Below are 23,686 nucleotides of genomic sequence, written 5' to 3' on the forward strand. Positions count from 1 at the left end.
TCCAGGCAAGAGCTGATTGTGGCTACTCTTGGGCTTTTATTTTGATATTACCTTTCATGATGGATTCATCTTCTTTTAGCTGCTGTTTATTTGCACTGCCTTTTATTCTCCACCAGTGAACTGTAAGTGCCCCTGGGGCAGGGACAGTGTCAGCTTTGTTCTCCAGGGCACCCTCGGCACCTCGCACGGCACGTGGCACATACTGGCTGTCAGAGAGGGATGCCGACAGGGCGGATGCCCACAGGAGCTCTGATAGCTCCTCTCTGCCGAGAATCCCCCAAAAGAGTAGACACAGGCACGTTCACCTGGCCCAAAGGCACACACCTGTGTAACCCACCACCCTCTGCATCTCAGGAGCCCCACCTTGAGTTCTCGCCCTGTTGTTGACACTTATGTAAAGGGAATCATACAGTGGGAAGCACACTGAGTCTGAACCGTTGGCTCAGTTATATTTGTGACAGGTCCCGTTAGCCTTTGCTAATTGATAAAACCACCCCAAATCTTAATGGCTTAAAAAAAAACAACAGTCTTTTCCTTCCAATTCTGTGGGCTAACTGGGCAGGTTGTCTGTGGTTTCACCCGGACTCCATGCTGTATCTGCAGTTGGCTGGAGGTCAGGTGGGCAGGAAGGTCAAAGTGGTCTCACCCATAGGCTGGTGCAGGGCCAGGCCCCCTCCTCCAGTGAATGTGCTGGGCATCTTCACAGCACTGTCATTGCCAGGCTCTAAGAAGGTGAGGGCCGAAGCCACCGGGCCTCTTGCAAGGGAGTATGCCTGCTGGCCCTAGGGGAGTTGGTGTCTGCAACAGTCCACCATAGTCAGATTTATCTCAGAACAAACCCTTTTAAGGTAGCTTTCATATACAAACAAAATAACTTTGTGGTTTCACACACACACACAAGACTTGACAATAAACAAGAAAGAAGTTCCTTCCATTTAGAGTTTTAGCGATCTAAATTGACATCTGTTACCACCTAAGCCTTACCAGATGGGAAAAGCCAACTGCCTTTTTCAGTCTGAGTCTCCTACTGCCCTCCCCTTACCAGGGTTTACCCTCAGGTGTTAACTTCAGAAACCTAGTTTTCATTTCTACCAAGCAGACAGCAGTGTTGTCAGGGGTGGCGGAATGTCTGTGCCAAGTCTGAGCGGAGGCCTGGTGTGTGTAGTCTGTGCTCAGCCAGTGGTGTCGAATAGCGGGCTGTGTTCTCCGGCTTCATCCGAGTTGATCAAACTTTGGGAATCTTTCAAAAACTGATTTAATGAAAACTCACCTAGTTTACAGGTGTTTATCAGGCACCTCTTTTATGCCAGGAACTAGTCTTATGTCCTTACTGATCTTTCTGTCTACTTTTCTACTAGTTACTAAGAGAGGACTATAGAAATCTCCAATTATAATTGTATTCTTGCCTATTTTCCCTTTCCGTTCTGTCAGTTTTGCTTCATCTGTTTTGAAGTTCTTTTGTTTGAATCACACGTATTTGTGATTGTTGTATCGTCGCAGTGTTGACCCCTTTATCATTAGGAAAGCCTTTGTCTCCAGTAATGTTCCTGGTATGTTTTCTCTGGCTGATAATAATACAGCAATTTCAGCTCTGTTGTGCTTGCTGTTCACACAGTATATCTTTTTCCATTCTTTTACTTTCAGCCTATCTGTGTCCTGGAATTTAAGTGCTTCTCTTGGGATTTTCCTGGCAGTCCAGTGGTTAAGACTCCAAGCTTCCAGTGCAGGGCATGCAGGTTCAATTCCCAGTCAGGAATCTGAGATCCCACATGCGGTGTGGCACAGCCAAAAAAAGATAAATAAATAAAGTGCTTCTCTTGTAGACAGGCTATAGCTAGATCCTGCTTTTATATCCAGTTTGACAATCTCTGCCTTTGACTGCAGTGTTTGATTAGAGCATTTCTATTCTTAAGCACTTTTTACATACCATGATCTTCACCTGTACAATTAAACATACAATTTAATGATTTTTAGTAAATTTACAGTTGCACTGCTAGCCCCACAATTCAACTGTAGAACATTCCCAGCAACCCAGAAACGTCCCTTAGGCTCTTTTGTAGTCGTGTCCGAATCTTTCGACCCCATGAACTGCAGCCTGCCACGTCCTCGGTCCATGGGTTTTCCAGGCAAGAATACTGGAGTGGTTGCCATTTCCTTCTCCAGGGGATCTTCCCAATCCAGGAATTTAACCCAGGTCTCCTGCATTTCAGGCAGATTCTTTACTGACTGAGCTATGAAGGAAGCCCCCTTTTGTAGTTAATCCCTGTCCATTGTCTCCCTCCCCTCAAGCCCCAAGAAACTACTAATCTGCTTTCTAGCTCTGTTGATCGGCCTTTTCTGGACATTTCATATAGTATGTAGTCTTTTGCACGTGGTGGGTTTCATTTAGTATGATTTTTTTGAGGTTTAACCATATAGAATAAAGCAGTATTTCTTTTTATTGCTGAATAATATTCCATTGTATGGATAGACCACTTTTTGTTTTTCCCTTGATAGACATTTGCATTGTTTTCACTTTTCTGGCTATTATAAATAAGGTTGCTGTGAACATTTGTGAGTAAGTCTTTGTTTGGTCGTACATTTTCATTTCTCTTGAGCAGTTACCCAGGAGTGGAATTCCTAGGTTGTATGGCAGATTTTTGTTTAACTTTTAAAGGAATGGACAAATGTTTTCCAAACTGGCTGTTCCCATTTTTATATTCACGTCAGCCAAGGTATCAGATCAAATCAGATCAGTCACTCAGTCGTGTCCGACTCTTTGCCACCCCATGAATTGCAGCATGCCAGGCCTCCCTGTCCATCACCAACTCCCGGAGCTCACTCAGACTCACGTCCATTGAGTCAGTGATGCCATCCAGCCATCTCATCCTCTGGCGTCCCCTTCTCCTCTTGCCCCCAATCCCTCCCAGCATCAGAGTCTTTTCTGATGAGTCAACTCTTCGCATGAGGTGGCCAAAGTATTAGAGCTTCAGCTTTAGCATCATTCCTTCCAAAGAAATCCCAGGGCTGATTTCCTTCAGAATGGACTGGTTGAATCTCCTTGCAGTCCAAGGGACTCTCAAGAGTCTTCTCCAACACCACAGTTCAAAAGCATCATTCTTCGGCGCTCAGTCTTCTTCACAGTCCAACTCTCACATCCATACATGACCACAGGAAAAACCATAGCCTTGACTAGATGAACCTTTGTTGGCAAAGTGATGTCTCTGCTTTTGAATATGCTATCTAGGTTGGTCATAACTTTCTTTCCAAGGAGTAAGCGTCTTTTAATTTCATGGCTGCAGTCACCATCTGCAGTGATTTTGGAGCCCAGAAAAATAAAGTCTGACGCTGTTTCCACTGTTTCCCCATCTATTTGCCATGAAGTGATGGGACCGGATGCCATGATCTTCATTTTCTGAATGTTGAGCTTTAAGCCAACTTTTTCACTCTCCACAAGAGGCTTTTTAGTTCCTCTTCACTTTCTGCCATAAGGGTGGTGTCATCTGCATATCTGAGGTTATTGATATTTCTCCCAGCAATCTTGATTCCAGCTTGTGTTTCTTCCAGTCCAGCGTTTCTCATGATGTACTCTGCATATAAGTTAAATAAACAGGGTGATAATATACAGTCTTGACGAACTCCTTTTCCTATTTGGAACCAGTCTGTTGTTCCATGTCCAGTTCTAACTGTTGCTTCTGGCCCTGCATACAAATTTCTCAAGAGGCAGATCAGGTGTTCTGGTATTCCCATCTCTTTCAGAATTTTCCACAGTTTATTGTGATCCACACAGTCAAAGGCTTTGGCATAGTCAATAAAGCAGAAATAGATGTTTTTCTGGAACTCTCTTGCTTTTTCCATGATCCAGCAGATGTTGGCAATTTGATCTCTTGTTCCTCTGCCTTTTCTAAAACCAGCTTGAACATCAGGAAGTTCACGGTTCACATATTGCTGAAGCCTGGCTTGGAGAATTTTGAGCATTACTTTACTAGCGTGTGAGATGAGTGCAGTTGTGCGGTAATTTGAGCATTCTTTGGCATTGCCTTTTTTGGGGATTGGAATGAAAACTGACCTTTTCCAGTCCTGTGGCCACTGCTGAGTTTTCCAAATTTGCTGGCATATTGAGTGCAGCACTTTCACAGCATCATCTTTCAGGATTTGGAATAGCTCAACTGGAATTCCATCACCTCCACTAGCTTTGTTTGTAGTGATGCTTTCTAAGGCCCACTTGACTTTACATTCCAGGATGTCTGGCTCTAGGTGAGTGATCACACCATCGTGATTATCTAGGTCGTGAAGATCTTTTTGTACAGTTCTTCTGTGTATTCTTGCCATCTCTTCTTAATATCTTCTGCTTCTGTTAGGTCCATACCATTTCTGTCCTTTATCGAGCCCATCTTTGCATGAAATGTTCCTTTGGTATCTCTGATTTTCTTGAAGAGATCTCTAGTCTTTCCCATTCTGTTGTTTTCCTCTATTTCTTTGCATTGATCGCTGAAGAAGGCTTTCAGGCTCCAATTTCTCCACATCCTCTGCTGTGCTGAGTAGCTTCAGTCATATCGGACTGTTTGCAACCCCATAGACTGTAGCCCGCCACGCTCCTCTGTCCAGGGGATTTTCCAGGCAAGAATACTGAAGTTGCCATGTCCTCCTTAGGGGATTTCTCAACCCAGGGATCGAACCTGAGTCTCTTACGTCTCCTGCTTTGGCACTGGCAGGCAGGTTCTTTCACCACTAGTGCTACCTGAGAAGCCCTCCCACATCCACACCAGTGTTTTTTATTTGTCTGTTGTTTCAATTAATTATAGCCATCCTAGTGGATATGAAGTGATATTACATCATGATTTTTAAATTATTGTTTATTTACTTATATTTGGCTGTGCTGGGTCTTCACTGTTGTGCTCGGGCTTTCTCTAGTTGCAGCGAGCAGGGGCTACTCTCTAATTGCGATGAGTGGGCTTCTCGTGGCAATGGCTTCTCCTGCAGCGCACAGGCTCTTGGGCATGCGGGCTTCAGTAGTTGCCGCACTGGCAGGCGGATTCTTAAGTACTGGACCAGCAGGGAAGTCCCACGCTGCGTTTTTAATCTGTGTTTCCCCAGTTTCTAATGATGCTGAGCATCTTTTTATGTTCTTGCTCAGCTGCATTCCTTTCCTAGGGCTGGTCTAACGAAGTTCTACAAACTGGTTGGCTTCAAACAACAGAAAGGTGTTTTCTCACAGCTCTGGAACCTAGGAGTCCAAAATTAAGGTGTCAGCAGGGCCACACTCTCTCTGGGGGAGCCTGTTCCATGCCTTCTTAGCTCCAGGTGTTGCTGGAGGTCCTTAGCATTCCTTGACTTGCAGGTGTATTTCTCACCTGTGTGTCTTCACATCATTTTATAAGGGCGCCAGTCACATTGAATTAGGGGCCCACCCTACTGCAGTATGACCTCATTATAGCTAATTACATCTACAACAAACCTATTTCCAATTAAGGTCACATTCTGAGGTACTGGGAGTTAGGAATTCAACATATCATTTGTTGTTCAGTCATTAAGACATGTCTTACTCTTTGAGACTCCATGGACTGCAGCATGCCAGCCTTCCCTGTCCTTCTCTATCTCCTGGAGTTTGCTCAAACTCATGTCCATTGAGTCAGTGATGCCATCCAACTATTTCATCCTCCGTTGTCCCCTTCTCCTTCTGCCTTCAATCTTTCTCAGCATCAGGGTCTTTTCCAATGAATCAGCTCTCCAAATCAAGTGGCCAAAGTATTAGAGCTTCAGCATCAGTCCTTCCAGTGAATATTCAGGACTGATTTCCTTTAGGATTCACTGGTTTGATCTCCTTTCAATCCAAGGGACTCTCAATAGTCTTCTCCAACACTGCAGTTCAAAGGCACTCAGCCTTTTTCATTGTCCAGCTCTCACATCCATACATGACTACTAGAAAAACCATAGCTTTGACTATACCGGCCTTTGAAGGCAAGGTAATGTCTCTGCTTTTTAATATGCTGTCTAGGTTTGTCATTGCTTTTCTTCCAAGGAGCAAACATCTTTTAATTTTATGACTGCACCATCCACAGTGATTTTGAAGCCCAAGAAAATCTGTCTCTGTTTCCATTGTTTCCCCATGTATATGACTTGTAAATATATTCTCCCAGAGCGTGACTTGTCTTTTCATTTTCTTAATGGCATCTTTTGAAGTACCCAAGTTTCTTATTTTGATGAAGTCTGATTTACCTACCTTTTTCTTTTCTTTCATGGTTTATGCTTTTGTTGTTGTATCTAAGAACTCTTTGACCAACCCAATGTTTATCAACTTTGGGCACTACTGACATTTGGGGCCAGATAATTCTTTGTTGTAGAGACTATCCTGTGTGTTGTAGGATATTTAACAGCATCTCAGGCCAGTAGGTGCCAGAATTAGTCACCCCACTCCAAAGTAGTGACAACCAAAAATGTTTACAGACATTGCTAAATGTCCCCAGGAGGCAAAATCACCTCCAGTTGAAAACTATTGGCCTAAACTAATATTGCAAAGATTTTCTCCCATGTTTCCCTAAGAGTTTCATAACTTTAGCTCTTACATTTAGATGTAGGACCATTTGTAGTTAATTTCTATATATGATTTCAGGCAAAGATCTAAATTTATCTTTTTACATATGAATATCCAGTTATCCCAATAGAGTTTGTTGAAAAGACTATGCTTTGACCCATTGAATTACTTTGTCAAATTGAAACTCTTTAAAAAAAAAATGGCCATAAATGTAAGCATTTATTTCTGGATTCTAATTTTTGTTCACTTGACCTACATGTCTATCTTTGTGCTAGTACCACATGATCTTAATTATTGTATTTAACTTCATAATAGGTTTTTAAATATGAGTTCTCCAACATTGTTCTTTTTCAAAATTGTTTTATTTAATATTTATTCATATTTAATGTAATTATTGGCATGGTTGGGTTTAATTCTGCTAGTTGCTGTTTTCTATTTATGCGATCTTTGTTCCTCTTTTTCCTCCCTTCCTTTGTTTTAAACAAATACATGTCTTACCCTATTTTGTATTGCACAAGTATTGTTTAGTATACCGTTTTAATTACTCTGTTAGCTTTTTAGCCGTATTTTCCTTTTTCTTTCTGAGTTGGTTCTAGGGATTTCAGTATACAGCTTAGCACAATCTTCTTTGAGTTAATACTGATTTGTTTCTGGTAAAATAGAACTTTGCACCAGTACAGCTCTATTTCTGTTCCTCTTTCGTGCTCTTGTTGCCACATATACTACCTCTATATTTATTATCAACCCAGTATTGTGAGTCTTTGCTTTCAGTCGTCATGAATCTTCTAAAGAAATTCGGGGGAAAGCGTCCATCTCTGTGCCTGTCCACATGTTTAGCATTTTCAGTGTCCTTCGTTCCTTCCTGTGAAGTTACCATCTGACGCCGTTTCTCTTTTGCCTGAAGCACTGCCTGTAGCATTTCTGTAACTCAAGTCTGTTATATTCTCTTAGTTTTTAAAATCTGGAATTGTCTTTATCTCACCTTCATTTTTGAAGGACAGTTACACTGGGTATGTTTTTTCTCGCTTTGACTATGTCGTTGTCTCTGGCTTCCTTTGTCTTTGATGAGAAGCCAGCTGTTAATGGTACCTTTTATCATTCTTTCCCTGAAAGTGCTTGTTTTGCCCTTGCTGGAACTTAAGATTCTTTTCTTCAATTTTGGCTCTCAGCAGTTTGATGATGATGTGTTTGGATGTAGTCTTCTTTGTATTTATCCTTTTTAGGATCCATTGTGTCTATAAAAAGTGGAAGTTAAAGTCTCTCAGTGGTGTTCAATTCTTTGCCACCCCCATGGACTATACCCTGCCGCCAGGCTCCTCTGTCCTTGGAATTCTCCAAGTAAGAATACTGGAGTGGGTAGCCATTCCCTTCTCCAGGGGATCTTCCTGACCCAGGGATCGAACCTGGGTCTCCTGCACTGCAGGCAGATTCTCAGATTCTTTACCGTCTGAGCCACCAGGGAAGTTGTCTTGGATCTGTAAGTTACAGTTTTTCACCAAATTTGGGAAGAGTTCAACCATTATCTATTCAAGTATTTTTTCTGCCCCTTTCTTTCTCTCCTCTCTTCCTAGAGATCCAATTACACATGTATGAGAATACTTGATATTATGTGACAGACCTCTGAGGCTTTCTTTATTTTCTTCAGTGTTTTTTCTCTCTGTTCTTTAAGCCAGATACTTTGTGTTGCTCCATTTTCCAACTGACTGATTCTTCTGTCAGTTCATATCTACTGTTGTACCCATCCACTGAATTTTTCATTTCAGTTATTATACTTCTCAGCTCTAGAACCCCCATCTGATTCCTTTTTACAGGGTCCACTTCCCTGTTTTTCACTTATTTTTAGTATCTTTTTCTTCAGCTCTTGAGCTCATTTTCCTTTAATTCTGTAGACGTTTTCATAATAGCTATTTTGAAATCTTTGTCTGCTAAATCCAACATCTGGGCCCACTCAAAGTTAGTTCTTGGCTACTCAATATTTCCTGAGCGCAAGTCACATTTTTTCTGTTTCTTGGGCCACGTCTGATAATGCCTTTGGTTGAAAACCAGGCATTGCAGATAATACGTTGCAAAGATTCTGGCTTATGTGTTGCTTTCTTGAGAGTTGTTGAGTAATCATTTACCTTGGCTGGTCTCTGTGTAACCTCTCCCCCTGTGGCATGCAGCTCGTGGTGTCTCTGCTTATTACCTTCCCTGACATATGGGTCTCCCTGCATAGTTTCACTGTCAGTGAGAGATTTGGGTAAAGATTATGTTTACCCATCTCAAGTGACCATCTTCTGTGACTTGAGTTACCTGTAGGTTGAAGAATTCATTTAAAAGTCTAGAAAGTTTCCAAGTTCCCCCAAGCTTTTAATTTTCTCTGAGCTCCCTGGGTTTTCTGCACACATCTGTAGTTAACAGTCCGTTGGGGACGCTTGGAGGTTTTATCATCGCAGGCCTTCTGTGGCTCCCTTGCTTCTGGGAATCCCTCTTCAGCTTCTAGCTGGTTTCTTACTTGCCCTCCCCCAAGTCCACACCCTCAGTTAATAAAGCTGTGGATTTTCACTGCCTGAAATAGACAGGAACTTTCCCAGCAAAGCGCCACGCTTGCCCCACGTGCAGTAGCACTTACCCAGTGAGCAGTTGTGATCTGCCACTGGTCATTTTCCAGTGTCCTGAAATGATCGTTTTTAATAAATTTGTCACATTTTGTGCTTGATGTGTGTAGAGGGGAATTGCCTGACCTACTCATTTTCCTTTACCAGAAGCTGTCCGGGCGTGGCAGTAAGCAAAATAGATACCTTATCAGGAGAAAGCAGACCTTAGACAAATAAGGAAATAGAAATGTAATATTTCCTTACTTTTTCAAGCGGTGGTAGGTGCCTCAAAGAACAATAAAAGTAAGAAGGACTTGAGGGAGAAGCCCCAAGGTAGACCCTGGGGACAGCGAATGTCAAGGTCAAAACCTCCTGGGGACCCACAAGAAATGGGGAGGGAATAGGATACAGAGTCAGAGGATGGGGTCAGATCACCTGGAGCCTTGAGAAGGACATTAGCTCTTTTTAAAAATTTTTATTTTTAACTGTAGGATAATTGCTTTATGTTGTGTTGGTTTCTGCCTACAACAACGTGAATCAGCCTTAAGTATATATATGTATTCCCCTCCCCCTTAAGCCTCCTTCCCACTCTCTCCATCCCACCCCTCTATCTCATCACAGAGCATCGAGCTGAGCCCCCTGTGCTATACAGCAGCTTCCCATCGTTAGCTATCTGTTTTACACATGGTAATGTATTTAAGGACATTAGCTCTTTTTCTGAGAAGAGGGAAGTTGCTGGAAAATATTAAGTGAAAAGTGACATTAGCACTCATCTTGTGTTAAAGGGTCACTCAGAGTGCCCATTGACCGCATCACAATGAGAACTGCAGTTGCCAGCTGAATACAAGAAGTCATTAACAGGGCTTGGCATCTGTGTCCTTGAACTGAGCTTTGAGGCACTGGGACCAGGTACCTGTGGACCTTGTGAATTTCTTGGCTGAAGTGGCATCTGGGCTTAACCGAACATCATTCATCTTAGAATCAGGGACCCTCATTGAGGTCTGGACTCTGCCGTATACAAGATTCAGTTTCTCTAAATGAGCCAGCTGTCTAGTGTCTAACATGTGTGGTCAATAAGTGGCTCTAAATCAAGTGTAGTAAGTATTAGTCACTCAGTCATGTCTGACTCTTTGTGCTGTAGCCTGCCAGGCTCCTCTGTCCATGGAATTCTCCAGGCAAGAATACTGGAGTGGGTTGCCATTCTTTTCTCCAGGGATCTTCCTGATCCACATATCAAACATGGGTCTCCGGCATTGCAGGAAGATTCTTTACCATCTGAGCCACCAGCAAAGCCCAAAAATCAAATGTGGACATTCACAAAAACTGAGATTCTTAAATTGCCCACTTGTCCAGGTACCTGTACTCTTTCAGTGGCTCCGGAATCTGGTTTTACCTTCTCCCTCATCCTTTGCCATCATCCTCCAGACACTATGGCTCATGGTTCTAAAAGTCACTTTCATCTTCCCCTTCATTTCCTTTTTCTGCTCCACATCCTGACTTAAGCCTCAGTCTCCTCCCTTCCCAGCCTTTCCTGCATGTGGCCACCAGACCATCTTCCCAGAACAGGGCCTGGATCACGCAGGGCCATGATCATTTTGTTCTTAAATTTTGGAGCACTTTCAACTTACCAGAAAGTCCAGAAACTAACCTGACCGCTGTGGCTCCATCTCTTCCCTGCTCTCCTCTCCCACCTTCCCCAGAGTTAACCACCTTTCGGAACCTGGTGTGTAACATTCCATGGGCATTCTGTGCTTCTATAATATCTTTATGTCTCCCTTAACCGTGTACACTATTGTTTTGTGGTTTTCAGTTTTACATAAATGGCATAATGCTCTATGAATCATTTACCAACTTGCTTTTTTTCATTCAACATTACATGTTAGAGATATGTTCATACCAAGATGTGCCGCCCTAGTTCATCCTCTTAACCCCTGCACAAGGGTCTTGTCTTTATTACCAATAGATACTGCCACTTTGCTCTCCAAGGTGGCTCAACCCATTTTTGCTTTCACTCGATTCCTTCTTAAAAACATTCCCATGCCCGTATCATCTAAGAAAATTAAGTTGCTAACGGTGGTATTCAAAGGTCCACTCCATTGAGACCCTAGTCAAGGTTTATATTTTCTCTCTCATTACTAGCTTTGTTTCTTCATCTGTAAAGATAAAGATAATTACTACTGAATTGTTGAGATCAGTGAATTAGTCTGTGGCACACAATGAACACACAAAAGTGGATAGTTTCCATTTCTTCCTTTGTGTCTGTATAATATCCACTTGTGCCTTCTGGAGCTATGCGGAGTAAGTATAATCCAGAAAAGCTGGGGGTGGGGGGTGGGTAAGGGGACATGTTAAAGCCAAGGCTAGGACACTCTCTTGATCTGCTGATATCTCACTGTTACAGCCCCTGGGGTCTTGAATCACATTCTTGTCTCCTTTCATGGGTGCATTTGATCGTATGTGCTGCCCGTGTCCTCATTTCAAGTCCAAGGTAAGAGGAGCCAAGCACAGAAGCCTCTCTGTAGCCCCAACAGACCCTGGAAATGACAAATACTTAATGGGAAAATAGCAAGTGTTTGAATCTCAATACAGAGAAAGTGGTTCCATAATCAGCCTGCCAGGGTTTGAGCCCAGCCCCTCCTCTCACCAGCCATGTGGCCAAGGGCACACGGTTCAGCACCCCAGGCCTCGGTGTTCTCACCTGTAAAGTACAGCTATAAATATCCATTTCATCAGGTGGTTGGGAGGATCAAATGAAATGATCTACGTGAACTACTGGCACAGACTCAGAGCTTGTTAGTCAGTTTTGACATTTCAGTATCATCTGCTAGAGTGGAAGTCCCTGGTGCGGTGCCTGGCCAGGGCTGGAGCCTGTCAGCGGGTGGCCAGGATGGAGCTGGGGGTGGAGAATGGGGAAGAAGGGGTTGGATACCCTCAATGGGTGAAAGGAGGGGAGGGACACTGTTCCCAGAGCAAACTTCTCGTAACAGCCAGCCTGTGAAAAATTTTCTTAACTCTTCATAAATTTCCCTGTTTTTCCTAAAATACCAAATTCAGATTCCTAATCAACCCCGCCACAAACACATCCTCCCTACCGAGGGAGCTTGAGAAATAATGACAAATCCTTACTTTTCAAATCTCCTTCATCTAGTTCTTTGAGGACTTTGAAGTTCATCTAAACATTATCTCAGAACTTGACATGGTTTATAGAATAAGAGTTTTTCCCTGTGACTTTGCTTGCTGATGTACCTTCATTGTGTCAGATACGTTTCCATATCTGGGGTGGTGGTTTCTGCTTATTAGCTAGCCCCTCCCTAGTCACTCAGGATTGAGGAGGGACACACCCAGACTCGAGATGTTTTGATTCCCCAAGTGCCAGGTCCACCCCCGCATGTCTTGAGCACACTTAGCGACTCCTGTTTAGAAGGAACTCAGGACTTCCCTCATGGTGCAGTGGATACGAAACCGCCTGCCAGTGCAGGGGACACAGGTTCCATCTCTGGTCTGGGAAGATTCTATGTGCCTCACAGGAGCAACTAAGCCTGTGCACCACAGCTACTGAGCCTGGGTACCACAACCACTGAAGCCCAAGTGGCTGGAGCCTGTGCTCCACTGCAAGAGAAGCAACCACAGTGAGGAGTCCATGCACCACAACTCCCGCTCTCTGCAACTAGAGAAAGAGTACCCTCACTCTCTGCAACTAGAGAAGGCCCTTGCAAAGCAACGAAGCCCCAGCACAGCCAAAAATTTAAAAATAATTAATTTTTTAAAATTAAAGAAGGAACTCAGTTACCTGAGTCCTCTTGTCTGCCTTCAGCACGGTGTCTAGACACTGCTGTGATGGTGGCTCCCTTTCTCTGTCCCACCAAATCTTTCTACTGTCTTTGACTTCCAGAGGTGTTGATCCTCCCAGTCGCCTCCGATTCTCTGTGTTAACATATTTTTGTAAGCTCGGCCTCTCTCTCGGCTTCTGTGGCTCAGCAGTAAAGTATCCACCTGCGATGCAGGAGACACAGAAGACACGGGTTTGATCCCTGGGTTGGAATGAGTCTCCTGGAGAAGGAAATGGCAACCCACTCCAGTATTCTTGCCTTGAGAATCCCATGGACAGTCGAGCCTGGTGGGCTGCAGTCCGTGGGATTGCAAAGAGTCGGACTCGACTGCAGGACTAACACTTTCATTTTCTTTTTCACTTTCTCTCAGAGCAACACGACTGTCATTTCCACATGTCTTGTCATTTTCACGTAGACTTCAGGGATGTTTAAGCAAGCACATTAGGCAGCTAAAGCCTTGGACTAGAAGAATCAAGGAAGTGAAGGGTGTTACGGATTATCTGGTTCCTATAATGTGGTTAGTTAATGAACTGGGCTGGTTGTCAAACCAGCTGTCATTGCCCCCCAGGAATGTCATTTTGTGGATGGGAAGTTGCTGTTTAGACAGCTCAGCCACAAAACGAGTCCTCCAGGGCTCAGAACCTCCTTGCATCCGCAGTCCTGGCACACACGTAAAATAAAGCTGCAAAATTGGAAAAAAATCCATTCTGCTAGGGGAAATAGGTTGATTATACTGCCTACCTGGTCACCTTGGTCCACCCTTTCTCTCCCATGTGGAGTGTTTTTTCCTTATTTTTACAAAGAGCAAGATTTCCAATTCAGGGTTCTGAGAAGGTATCTCAAGTTTAAACTGCTGCTAGAAGTCCTATAATTATTTCAAGTGGAAAATACACTCGATACTTTCGCTTGTCATATGTAAAACCACTTGAATACATTCTGCGCTCTGCATTGTATCTGCAAGAATCTGAGTTTTCAAATGCATTTAGTGGTCAACCTTAGTTTTGCTTTCAGGCCAACTGCTTAGAATCTGGTTTGTCTGGAGTATTATGTATCTAAAGCCTTCAGTTAAGAATCTTGTAGTGTCATAAGATCACCGAGCCACTATGGGGAAGCTTCGTATTAGAGCATCTAAATTCATCTCAGCTCAAGTGCCTTTTTTATTGAGGCATTCTTAATTTCTTGACGTGATCAGTTATCCTTGGGCTCTCCCTTTAGTAATCTGATGCATTCTGCCCAAGTACATAAAGACCAGTAATGTTAGTAAAATTCCTCCCGACAATGGTATTTAAAACCCACCCTAATGAGGCATTTATTCTCCAAGTGCCCCTTATCCATCACCTGCTTACTTCACAGAGTAGATTGCAAAATATGCGTCGTTTGGAATTCACAAGCAGCCGGGGGAAGCCAGCAGTGTGGCTGGTACTGTTTCTAAACAAATGAAACCCACTTCAATCGGGGGGAAATGGTGGAAAGTAGTCTCTCCTGTTCCAGAGAGAAGGCTGACGCTGTGAGGTCATCCCTGAGTGTCTCCTAGGTGTGCCCATTTCAGAAAATTCTGACACGTCCTCGGTGGTTCCACCCACTCGGCCCCAACACAGGTGGTCCCAGTGCCCTGCTTTCAGCAGGCATCAGTCCTATGGGCTCTCTCTTTGCGTTTCCCACCACACCTCGTGATCTCCTCTGCCTTCCCGAACCTCCCTCTGCATCTGGTTTCCCAAGTGTTGCTGGAAACAGACAAGTATTGAATTAAGCTCTTGCCTCAATAGTATTGAAGTTAAAGGGCTTCCTGGTGGCTCAGTGGTAAAAAATCTGCCTGCCAATGAGGAGATGCAGGTTCTATCCCTGGATAGGGAAGATCCCCTGGAGAAGGAAATGGCAACCCACTCCAGTATTCTTGCCTGGGAAATTCTATGCACTGAGGAGCCTGGGAGGCTGCAGTCCGTGGGGTCGCAGAGAACAGACTCAGGGACTCAACAGCAACAACTCTGTCTAATAGTACCTTCCAGCTCATTGAGTACAGCCCCTTTCCTTCTGTCTTTACGTTTCAGGAGTCTTGACAATGCCTCCGTTTCCTTTTTGCTGATATCAGTGTGTTTCTTAGAAAAACCATGACAGTGACTTCTTTATGTCTATACAGTATATGGAAAGCTTAAGAAATTTCCTTAATCAGTAAGTCCTGATTTTAAAGGGGCAGGACTTTAAATGATCTCATTTGCTGGAGGGAGAAGCTCAGGCACTGATAAGAATCAGGTCTAATCAGAGCCTCACTGCTAACTCTCTTAACCAGGAGCTAGCTATTCATTTAATAATGACTTTCACATCCATTTTCTTACATTTCTGCATCTTACACTAACATGATATTCTTGAAAGCACCCAGTGTATTTGCCTGTATGTTGGCAATAGAAAAACTGTGGCGGAAGAAGCAAAGTCTCCAGGTGGAAGCAGGCTGGCTGAGGTACCCTGGTTCTTTCTCGGGCCCCACACTTGCATATGACACTGTGACTTAAGTCCACTTCTATTACAGAGTCGTATATATTAGGGAGCCAATGTAGAAGCTGTCCTGTGTTTTCCAAAATTTATCAGTTACCAATGAATTTAACTATGAAGTACTTTTAATTTTTTTTAAAAAGCATCAATTTGCTTTTTTTAAAAAAATTGAATATCTCAGTGAATCTCTTACTAATTTGTTTTTTAATTAATTTATTTTTTAAGAAAAATAATCACTTTACAGAATTTTACTGTTTTTTGTCAAACATCAACAGGAAGCTAGTAAGTCAGGCTTTAACTTATGATCGAGAATATGTTTGTTGATTTGTGTATTTGCAAGTGAGTGTCTTACATACGTACTTGTTGTCCAGAGTAGAGAAATACTTTTGCTGGTGTTGATTAAGCTTAGCCATTGACCTTTTATTTTTCATTGAAATGGAATGTGGACATTTGTTTTGTTTCTTAAGGTCTCCTATTTCATCCTGGCAGGGAAGTGGTGTATCACCAATACCTCTGTGAAACTGTGATTCACGTGCCTATTGCCAGCTGGTGCCTCCACGGCTTCATTCCCTAGAAAAGAAATGAAATCCTACTCCACCGCCCAGCACCCGTAGCCACTCACTCTGACCACAGAGCCCAGTGCTGTCGTCCACAAAGAGCAATCATTTTCCTAAAATAGTCATATAATGTACACAATATTTGATCACCAAGATGCTGGTGTTTTAAGTAAAGCTAAACTTGAAGCCCGGGCAGCAGTAAAACCTTACCTGGCTGTCCCAGACCTGACCTCGGGTAGGGCCTCACATAGCATTACCTTTAAGGAACCCCGAGTGAAATTTCAGGATGGCGGGTACACCACACTTGGCAGAGCTGCCAACTCAGGTGAACAGCAAAAGAAGGCAGTAGCCCTTGTGTGGAGAATGATCAGGACAAGGGGCTGAATGACCATGAACCTGGTGTTCCAGTTCAGTCAAGAATGGGTTCTCCATCCACGATGAGACAGGATGGATGGAAAGAGAGAGGACAAGACGGGGCAGGGGTGGGGTGGGGGGATTGGGAGAGGAATGGGGGGGTAGGGGGTGCGGATCCAGCCCTTGGCCCTCCTCTCCCCTCTCTCTGCCCCATTGTGCTCAATCTCCACCAGGCACTAAGGTCCAGCTTGCGCCTCCCTGAAAACAGGCTTCTCTGCAGGGCCCCAGGTCTTGAGTCAGAAAGTTCTGGGTGGAAGGGGACTGCCCTGAGCTTAGAGTCCAGACCTCCCCCTCCAGGCCAGGCTCTCCCTGTGGGCTTGTCACGCCTCTCCAGCTCAGGTTCCACATCACACAAAGCAGGTGTCGTGAAAGGAACCCCCACGGAGTCCTTGTGAGAGCTGAGGTGGAGTGATGTGGAAGTGCACGGTGGCTTCCTCCATGCTCGCATGTAAGCTGGAGTGGGTAGTGTTTCCTCAGCAGCCCCCGCAGCAAGTAAGACAGCGCGGAGGGCGAGGACACGCTCCCGGGTGGACTGGAACCTTCCTGAGTCTGCTGGTTCTGGTCTGCTCTGGGGGCCACATAGGACAAGTCGAATCCCCTTTTCCTAAGACAGCCTCCCCTGCCCCACCCCGGGGTGACAGGATCTAGTGGTGGCAGGTGGCGCTGACTGACTGTGTGGTGAAGAGACCTGTGGAGACAGGGGTGCGCCCTGGAACAGCCTCTCTGCCCCAACCCCTCAAAGGCAGTCCCCATGGGAACCGGGGGCTTTGGCATCTTTTCGAAACTGACTCAGATAAATCACATTCACCAAAATGGTTAGGAATCAGCTTGGAAATAAGGACGGGTACTTAGGTTTGCAGAGCAGAGCTTCCTCTTCCTGTTGGCAAGTTTTAGAGGAAGCAAATTCCACGTGGTTGAGTGGGTGAAGATTCAGGAGAAGGCCTGGCTTGAGGATGTCAGGGACCCTTGTCACCCAGACATGCCGGCCTGGGGCAGCCCTCTGCCCTGAGAGTGCCGGGTCTTGGGCCTGCTGCCCCTCCAGGGCCTCTTCCTTCCTCTGGCCTCACTTCACAGCAGGCCAGCTCCCCTCACATGGACACATTCTTTCCTTGGATTCTACCTCAGTCAGGTGACGGGATGGTCAGTTTCGTATTATTTATTTGTTTATAGCTTATTTTAATTCATGTATTTATTTGACTGCCCCGGGTCTTACTTGCAGCACGTGGGCTCTAGTTCCCTGATCAGGAATCAAACCTGTGCCCCCTGCATTGGGAGCATGGAGTCTTAACGACTGGACCACAGGGTAAGTCCCTGGTCTGTCTTGTATGGATCTTCATAATTTAACCTACAAAGGACAGTGTGGTCTCCGAAGTGCTGGCAGGGAATGGAGGAGAGTACCACAGCTTCCCCAGTGCCAGCTGGCATTTGATTAGACGCAGGCTGGGGACGGTTCATATATACTCTGTTCAGTTCAGTCACTCAGTCGTGTCTAACTCTTTGTGACCCCATGGACTGCAGCACGCCAGGCCTCCCTGTCCATCACCAACTCCCAGAGTTTACTCAAACTCATGTCCATGGAGTCAGTGATGCCATCCAACCATCTCATCCTCTGTCTTCCCCTTCTCCTCCTGCCTCAATCTTTCCCAGCATCAGGGTCTTTTCAAATGAGTCAGTTCTTTACATCAGGTGGCCAAAGAATTGAAGTTTCAACTTCAACATCAGTCCTTCCAAGGACTGATTTCCTTTAGGATGGACTGGTTTGATCTCCTTGCAGTCCAAGGGACTCTCAAGAGTCTTCTCCAACACCATCATATATATACTATTACTATATATTATTATTATCATATATACTACTACTTGGTTTTTAACTCCTCTTTTTGTATATTTGAAAACTTTTTTTTCAGATCATTGTAGATTCACATAATAATAGAGAAAAATCTTGTATACCTTTTACCCAGTTCCATCCACCGCTAACATCATACAAAACTACAGTATAACAACCACCAGGGTATTAACACGGATGCATTCAAGAGCCAGAAGATTTCTATAACCACCAGATCCCTTTTACAGTCACATCCCATTTACTCCTTAAACCCTGGCAACCACTAACCTGTTCTCCATTTCCAGAGTTTTGTCATTTCGAGAATGTTATGTAAATGGAGTCACACAGTATGTAACCACTAAGGACTGGCTTTTTTCATACAACGTATTTCACTGGAGGTTCATCCAGGTGCGTGTGTGGTCAGTAGCTCGTAGTGTGGCTGGACCACAGTTTGTTTAACATTCTCCTGTGGCCGAACGTCTGTTGTTCCCAGGTTTTGGTTTTTACAGATAAAGCTGCTGTGAACATTCATATGCAGATTTTTGTGTGACAGTAAGTTTCCATTTCTCTAGGATAAATGCCTAAGAGCACACTTGTGGGTTGTATGTAGTTGCATGTTTAGCTTTTTAAGAAACTGCCAGACTGTGTTCCAGAGTGGCTGTACCAGTTCTGTGTTCCCGCTAGGAATAGATCTACTTTCTCTGCATCCTCACCAGTATTTGATGTTGTTACTCTTTTTTAACTTAGCCATTCTGATAGGTATGGAGTGACTTATTGTGGTTTTAATTTAGGTTTTCCTAATCACTTCATGGGAAACAGATGGGGAAACAGGGGAAACAGTGTCGGACTTTATTTTTGGGGGCTCCAAAATCACTGCAGATGGTGACTGCAGCCATGCAATTAAAAGACGCTTAGTCCTTGGAAGAAAAGTTATGACCAACCTAGATAGCATATTCAAAAGCAGAGACATTACTTTGCCAACAAAGGTCCATCTAGTCAAGGCTATGGTTTTTCCAGTGGTCATGTATGGATGTGAGAGTTGGACCGTGAGGAAAGCTGAGCGCCGAAGAATTGATGCTTTTGAACTGTGGTGTTGGAGAAGACTCTTGAGAGCCCCTTGGACTGCAAGGAGATCCAACCAGTCCATTCTGAAGGAGACCAGCCCTGGGATTTCTTTGGAAGGAATGATGCTAAAGCTGAAACTCCAGTACTTTGGCCACCTCATGCAAAGAGTTGACTCATTGGAAAAGACTCTGATGCTGGGAGGGATTGGGGGCAGGAGGAGAAGGGGATGACAGCGGATGAGATGGCTGGATGGCGTCACCGACTCGATGGACATGAGTCTGAGTGAACTCCGGGAGATGGTGATAGACAGGGAGGCCTGGCGTGCTGCCATTCATGGGGTCACAAAGAGTTGGACACACTGAGCGACTGAACTAAACTGAATTGAATGGTGAATGATGTTGAGCATTTTCTTGTGCTTATTTGTCATCCACATGTCCTCTTTAGTGAAATGTCTCTTCATATATTTGCCCATTTTCTAATTGGATTGTTTGGGGAACTTACTGTTGAATTTTGAGAGTTCTTATATATAGATACTAGTCCTTTTTCAGATACGTGGTTTCCAAATATTTTCTCCCTGTCTATAGCTTTTCTTTGTGTCCTCTCAACAGGGTCTTTCAGAGAACAAAAGCTTTTAAAATTTCAATAAAACTCCCATTTATCAAATTTTCCTTTTGTACTTCAAGTATAAGAACTCTTTGCTTTGCCATAGATCCTAAAGATTTTCTTCTGGTTTTTTTTTCTGATGATTTGATAGTTTTACATGTAAGTCCATGGTGCATTTGGAGTTATTTTGTTATATTATAAGGTGTGAGAATTAGTGTAAGGTTCATTTTTTTCCCTGTGCATATCCAGTTGCTCCAGCACTCCTTATTGAAAAGATTGTCCTTCCTCTGTTGAGTTACTTTTGCATCTTTGTCAAAAATCAGTTGGACATATTTGTGTAGGTCTGTTTTGAAGTTCTCTGTTCTGTCCAGTTGATCTGTATGTCTCTCTCTCTGCCAATATCAAGATTATCAATCGTAATTGTAGTACATGCATCATGTCAACTGGAAAAAAAATGCACAGCCTAAATGTTAAGAGTTATGTTTTATTTGGGACCTTACTGAGGACTATAGCCTGGGAGACAGCCTCTCAGACAGCTCTGAAGAATTGTTCCAAAGAGATAAGGGAGGAGTTTTACTAGACATCTCAAGTTAATGATTTTAGTGCTTTTCTGTGTCTGGGAAGATGCAAGTGTCTGGACTCATTGAAATTACTCCTGTGATAGTCATCTTAACTATGTAGAACCAGCTGCACTGGCTGATAGCTCTATGAGTACTGATGGCTTCCCCGGTGACTCAGTAGTCAAGAATCCACCTGCAATGCAGAAGATGCGGCTGGAGCCATGGGTTCAATCCCTGGGTCAAGAAGATCCCCTGGAGAAGGAAATGACAACCCACTCCAGTATTCTTGCCTGGGAAATCCCATGGACAAAGGAGCCTGGTGGGCTACAGTCCATGGGCTCACAGGAGTTAAATCAAGCTTAGTAACTAGGTACATACACATCCTTCGTTTACTGAAATGGCAGGCAGTGTTCTTTGTCAACAATAATGTCCTGAAATCTAGGAGACTGATTCCTCTCCCTTATTCTTCTTTTTCAAAATTATCTTAGCTATTTGACTTCCTTTGTCCTTCCATATAAATCTTAGAATAGTCTTGGGTCCATCTACAGAAACATCGGAGACTGATTCCTCTCCCTTATTCTTCTTTTTCAAAATTATCTTAGCTATTTGACTTCCTTTGTCCTTCCATATAAATCTTAGAATAGTCTTGGGTCCATCTACAGAAACATCGGAGACTGATTCCTCTCCCTTATTCTTCTTTTTCAAAATTATCTTAGCTATTTGACTTCCTTTGTCCTTCCATATAAATCTTAGAATAGTCTTGGGTCCATCTACAGAAAAATCCTGCTGGGATTTTTATAGAAACTACATGAAACTTAGATATCAACTTGGGGAGAATTGACATTTTAACTGTGTTGGGTTTCTTTTTTCAATATGTATTTATTTATTTGGCTGTGTTAGTTCTTAGCTGCAGCAGATGGGATCTTTGTTGCGTCATGCATACGAACTCTGTAGCTGTGGCGTGTAGGTCCCAGAGCGCTTGGGCTCTGTAGTTGCCAGGCATGGGCTTAGTTGCTCCTCCACATGTAGGATCTTAGTTCCCAAACCAGGGATCAAACCTGCATCCCCTGCATTGCAAGGCGGATTCTTAAATCACTGGACCACCAGGGAAGTTCTATGTTGGGTTTCTAATTCATGAATAAGATTTGTCTTTCCATTTATTTAAACTTTTTTGATTTCTTTCATTAGTGTTTTGTAGTTCTCAGCATACAAGTCCTATATGTATTTGGTTAGATTTATACCCAAGTATTTCTTCCCAGGTGGCTCAAGTGGTAAAGAATCTACCTACCAATGCAGGAGGCACAGGGGTTGCAAATTCGATCCCTGTGTTGGGAAGATCCCATGGAGAAGGAAATGGCAACCCACTCAAGTATCCTTGCCTAGAAAATCCCATGGACAGAGAGGAGCCTGGCAGACTACAGTCCACAGAGTCACAAAGAGTTGGACATGACTGAGCATACATCCACACACTTCTTTTTATGAAGATACTATCATTGTCTAGTTTTGGTACCAGGGTAATGCTAGCTTCATAAAATGAATTAGGAAATATTTCTTCCTCTTCTATTTTCTGGAGAACATTGTGTAGAATTGATGGTCTGTTCAGTTCAGTCGCTCAGTCCTGTCTGACTCTTTGCGATGCCATGGACTGTAGCATGCCAGGCTTCCCTGTCTATCACCAACTCCCAGAGCTTGCTCAAACTCATGTCCATCCAGTCAGTGATGCAATCCAATCATCTCATCCTCTGTTGTCCCCTTCTCCTCCTGCCCTCAATCTTTCCCAGCATCAGGGTCTTTTCCACGGAGTCAGTTATTTGCATTAGGTGGCCAAAATATTGGAGTTTCAGATTCAGCATCAGTCCTTCCAATGAATATTTAGGACTGATTTTTTTTAGGATTGACTGGTTTGATCTCCTTGCAGTCCAAGGGACTCTCAAGAGTCTTCCCCAACACCACAGTTCAAAAGCATCAATTCTTCAGCGCTCAACTTTCTTTGTAGTCCAACTCTCACATCCATACATGACTATTGGAAAAACCATAGCTTTGACTAGATGGACCTTTGTTGGCAAAGTAATGTCTCTGCTTTTTAATATACTCTCTAGGTTGGTCATAGCTTTTCTTCCAAGGAGCAAGCATCTTTTAATTTCATGGCTGCAGTCACCACCTGCAGTGATTTGGACCCCAAGAAAATAAAATCTGTCGTCCTCACTTCGGCAGCACATATGCTAAAATTGGAATGACACAGAGAAGATTAGCATGGCCCCTGCACAAAGATGACATGCAAATTCGTGAAGTGTTCCATATTTTTAGAAACTATTAAACTCCTAGAGGAAAAAATAGGCAAAACACTCTCTGACATAAATCACAGCAGGATCCTCTATGACCCACCTCCCAGAGTAATGGAAATAAAAGCAAAAATAAACAAATCGGACCTAATTAAACTTAAAAGCTTTTGCACAGTGAAGGAAACTGTAAGCAAGGTGAAAAGACAGCCTTCAGAATGGGAGAAAATAATAGCAAAGGAAACAACTGACAAAGAATTAATCTCTAAAATATACAAGCAGCTCCTGCAGCTCAATTCCAGAAAAATAAACGACCCAATCAAAAAATGGCCCAAAGAACTAAACAAACATTTCTCCAAAGAAGACATACAGATGGCTAACAAACACATGAAAAGATACTCAACATCACTCATTATCAGAGAAATGCAAATCAAAACCACAATGAGGTACCATCTCACGCCAGTCAAAATGGCTGCCATCAAAGTCTACAAACAATAAATGCTGGAGAGGGTGTGGAGAAAAAGGAACCCTCTTACACTGTTAGTGGGAATGCAAACTAGTACAGCCACTCTTGAGAACAGTGTGGAGATTCCTTAAAAAACTGGAAATAGAACTGCCTTATGATCCAGCAATCCCACTGCTGGGCATACACATTGAGGAAACCAGAATTGAAAGAGACACATGTACCCCAATGTTCATCACAGCACTGTTTATAATAGCCAGGACATGGAAGCAACCTAGATGTCCATCAGCAGATGAATGGATAAGAAAGCTATGGTACATACACACAATGGAGTATTACTCAGCCATTAAAAAGAATACATTTGAATCAGTTCTAATGAGGTGGATGAAACTGGAGCCTATTATACAGAGTGAAGTAAGCCAGAAGGAAAAACACCAATACAGTATACTAACGCATATATATGGAATTTAGAAAGATGGTAACAATAACCCGGTGTACAAGACAGCAAAAGAGACA

General features: G+C 43.5%; 1 protein-coding gene and 1 non-coding gene across 9 annotated transcripts in view; both read left to right on the forward strand.

Annotated features, from left to right (window-relative positions):
- Positions 1 to 23,686, forward strand: part of ARMC9 (armadillo repeat containing 9) — a 178,616-nt gene that overhangs the window by 112,245 nt on the left and 42,685 nt on the right. The window lies entirely within an intron of this gene.
- On the forward strand, positions 22,627 to 22,733 carry LOC113881977. Its single transcript, XR_003508240.1, has one exon. It is a non-coding gene; the product is annotated as a U6 spliceosomal RNA (small nuclear RNA).

This window comes from Bos indicus x Bos taurus, chromosome 2 (assembly GCF_003369695.1).
Source record: "Bos indicus x Bos taurus breed Angus x Brahman F1 hybrid chromosome 2, Bos_hybrid_MaternalHap_v2.0, whole genome shotgun sequence".
Classification (NCBI taxonomy): Eukaryota; Metazoa; Chordata; class Mammalia; order Artiodactyla; family Bovidae; genus Bos; species Bos indicus x Bos taurus.